Source organism: Thamnophis sirtalis, unplaced genomic scaffold (genome assembly GCF_051295495.1).
Source record: "Thamnophis sirtalis isolate CommonGarterSnake01/CBP01778 unplaced genomic scaffold, rThaSir2_p1.2 scaffold_1, whole genome shotgun sequence".
Taxonomy (NCBI): domain Eukaryota; kingdom Metazoa; phylum Chordata; class Lepidosauria; order Squamata; family Natricidae; genus Thamnophis; species Thamnophis sirtalis.
In genome coordinates, this window is record NW_028261381.1 from 7,006,606 (window position 1) to 7,010,768 (window position 4,163).

The following is a 4,163-nucleotide window of genomic DNA, read 5'->3' on the forward strand; positions in this document are numbered from 1 at the left end:
GCAAGACCCAGGTCTCTGGAAAAGGGTCTACTGCTGGAAAAAGTGGAAGGAGGTACAAGAAGAGGACAGTGAGTAGTAAGGTGGGTGGACATAATTACAGTGGCAATGAATGCACAGTTGGAAGACATGAATGACCAGGCGAGGAACAGAGCATCATGAAGAAAAACGATTTAAATGATCGTTAGGATCTGAAAATGATTTGATGATCTAGAACAGTGTTTCTCAACCTTGGCCACTTGAAGATGTCTGGACTTCAACTCCCAGAATTCCCCAGCCAGCGAATGCGCTGGCTGGGGAATTCTGGGAGTTGAAGTCCAGACATCTTCAAGTGGCCAAGGTTGAGAAACACTGATCTAGAATAATTGCAGAAGGCATTCACTGGCTGAGGAATTCTGGGCATCTTCAAGTTGCCAAGGTTGAGAAACACTGATCTAGAATAATTGCAAAAGGCATTCGCTGGCTGAGGAATTCTGGGAGTTGAAGTCCAGACATCTTCAAGTTGCCAAGGTTGAGAAACACTGATCTAGAATAACTGCAGAAGGCATTCGCTGGCTGAGGAATTCTGGGAGTTGAAGTCCAGACATCTTCAAGTTGCCAAGGTTGAGAAACACTGATCTAGAATAATTGCAGAAGGCATTCGCTGGCTGGGAGTTGAAGTCCAGACCTCTTCAAGTTGCCAAGGTTGAGAAACACTGATCTAGAATAATTGCAGAAGGCATTCGCTGGCTGGGGAATTCTGGGAGTTGAAGTCCAGACATCTTCAAGTTGCCAAGGTTGAGAAACACTGATCTAGAATAATTGCAGAAGGCATTCGCTGGCTGAGGAATTCTGGGAGTTGAAGTCCAGACATCTTCAAGTTGCCAAGGTTGAGAAACACTGATCTAGAATAATTGCAGAAGGCATTTACTGGCTGGGAGTTGAAGTCCAGACATCTTCAAGTTGCCAAGGTTGAGAAACACTGATCTAGAATAATTGCAGAAGGCATTTGCTGGCTGGGAGTTGAAGTCCAGACCTCTTCAAGTTGCCAAGGTTGAGAAACACTGATCTAGAATAATTGCAGAAGGCATTCGCTGGCTGGGAGTTGAAGTCCAGACATCTTCAAGTTGCCAAGGTTGAGAAACACTGATCTAGAATAATGGCAGAAGGCATTCGCTGGCTGGGAATTGAAGTCCAGACATCTTCAAGTTGCCAAGGTTGAGAAACACTGATCTAGAATAATTGCAGAAGGCATTCGCTGGCTGGGAGTTGAAGTCCAGACATCTTAAAGTTGCCAAGGTTGAGAAACACTGATCTAGAATAATTGCAGAAGGCATTCGCTGGCTGGGAGTTGAAGTCCAGACATCTTCAAGTTGCCAAGGTTGAGAAATACTGATCTAGAATAATTGCAGAAGGCATTCGCTGGCTGGGAGTTGAAGTCCAGACATCTTCAAGTTGCCAAGGTTGAGAAACACTGATCTAGAATAATTGCAGAAGGCATTCGCTGGCTGAGGAATTCTGGGAGTTGAAGTCCAGACATCTTCAAGTTGCCAAGGTTGAGAAACACTGATCTAGAATAATTGCAGAAGGCATTCACTGGCTGGGAGTTGAAGTCCAGACCTCTTCAAGTTGCCAAGGTTGAGAAACACTGATCTAGAATAATTGCAGAAGGCATTCGCTGGCTGAGGAATTCTGGGAGTTGAAGTCCAGACATCTTCAAGTTGCCAAGGTTGAGAAACACTGATCTAGAATAATTGCAGAAGGCATTCACTGGCTGGGAGTTGAAGTCCAGACATCTTCAAGTTGCCAAGGTTGAGAAACACTGATCTAGAATAATTGCAGAAGGCATTCACTGGCTGGGAGTTGAAGTCCAGACCTCTTCAAGTTGCCAAGGTTGAGAAACACTGATCTAGAATAATTGCAGAAGGCATTTGCTGGCTGAGGAATTCTGGGAGTTGAAGTCCAGACATCTTCAAGTTGCCAAGGTTGAGAAACACTGATCTAGAATAATTGCAGAAGGCATTCGCTGGCTGGGAGTTGAAGTCCAGACATCTTCAAGTTGCCAAGGTTGAGAAACACTGATCTAGAATAATTGCAGAAGGCATTTGCTGGCTGGGAGTTGAAGTCCAGACATCTTCAAGTTGCCAAGGTTGAGAAACACTGATCTAGAATAATTGCAGAAGGCATTCACTGGCTGGGAGTTGAAGTCCAGACCTCTTCAAGTTGCCAAGGTTGAGAAACACTGATCTAGAATAATTGCAGAAGGCATTCGCTGGCTGGGAGTTGAAGTCCAGACATCTTCAAGTTGCCAAGGTTGAGAAACACTGATCTAGAATAATTGCAGAAGGCATTTGCTGGCTGGGAGTTGAAGTCCAGACATCTTCAAGTTGCCAAGGTTGAGAAACACTGATCTAGAATAATTGCAGAAGGCATTCTCTGGCTGGGAGTTGAAGTCCAGACATCTTCAAGTTGCCAAGGTTGAGAAACACTGATCTAGAATAATTGCAGAAGGCATTTGCTGGCTGGGAGTTGAAGTCCAGACATCTTCAAGTTGCCAAGGTTGAGAAACACTGATCTAGAATAATTGCAGAAGGCATTTGCTGGCTGGGAGTTGAAGTCCAGACATCTTCAAGTTGCCAAGGTTGAGAAACACTGATCTAGAATAATTGCAGAAGGCATTTGCTGGCTGGGAGTTGAAGTCCAGACATCTTCAAGTTGCCAAGGTTGAGAAACACTGATCTAGAATAATTGCAGAAGGCATTCACTGGCTGGGAGTTGAAGTCCAGACATCTTCAAGTTGCCAAGGTTGAGAAACACTGATCTAGAATAATTGGAGAAGGCATTCGCTGGCTGGGGAATTCTGGGAGTTGAAGTCCAGACATCTTCAAGTTGCCAAGGTTGAGAAACACTGATCTAGAATAATTGCAGAAGGCATTCGCTGGCTGGGAGTTGAAGTCCAGACATCTTCAAGTTGCCAAGGTTGAGAAACACTGATCTAGAATAATTGCAGAAGGCATTCGCTGGCTGAGGAATTCTGGGAGTTGAAGTCCAGACATCTTCAAGTTGCCAAGGTTGAGAAACACTGATCTAGAATAATTGCAGAAGTCCTTTTGGGAGCATGTAAAAATCAGGTGAATAACCGAGTCAGTCTTTCTTAATTTATTTGCCCTCCAAATGCATAGATTTCAACTGTTGAGTTTGTCAAAATGGCCATCTGGAAAACATCCAGGTTGGAAAAACATGAACATGAACAAGCATTCAGTAGAGGCAAAGAAAGGGCTGTTTTATTATTGTTGTAGGACGTATTATCTTTAGCATCTTTTGGCTCTCATAAAAGAGAATGGGACCTAGGCAGTTAACAAAAGCCTTAATCGAATAGCTGTGATTTGATAGAGTTGAGCAGCAGGCATAGAATGCTTTCCCTATGCTGGATGTTTGAGGGTGTTTTAAGATGCAAATCAGGGCGCTTTGCATTTTAAAAGGAGACCCATTCACCTTAAATGAGTACAATTATTTTAGAATCAGGACTTCTTCAACATAAGAAAAAAGCCAAAACCTTTCCCGGGGGGGGGGGGGGAATTAAAAAGCAAATGATGCCCACAGTGTACAAATTCAATCTGTTGTTTCTGCATATTCTTTGTAGTTGGGTGAAGGTATCAATAGAGCAGTTTTAAAAAGTTGTTTATGAGAATCAACCCAAACCTTTATTTGTTCGGCTGCTGGGGATTATAGTTCGTAGAATTCAAATGGCAAATTCAAGGATCTGGGAAAGCACTAGATTTTGTAAACAAAGCAAGGATCCTAGTTTGCAATCCTGGCTTATTCTGGACATAATTATCTATGAGTCAGAGGTGGGTTCCTACCAGTTCGCACCTATTTGGTAGAACCAGTTCGTCAAATCTACCGAACCGGTTAGAAGAGGTTCCACCAGTGGACCCGGAAAGCAGGCCACACCTACAGAAGAGGTTCCAAACATTTTTTGAAACCCACCACTGGTCCTTGGATATGATTATTCTACACTATCATGCTCATATTTATAAAACTCAGTGCCTCTGTGAAAGGTAAGGATGACTACTGCGTTTGTGGTGCAATCAGAACATTGCGTGTGTTGAAGTTGTTTTAACGCAAACCAAAGATGCCTTTTAAAAATCAAGTTGACATCATATTCTTATGCATGCCAGTGCTGT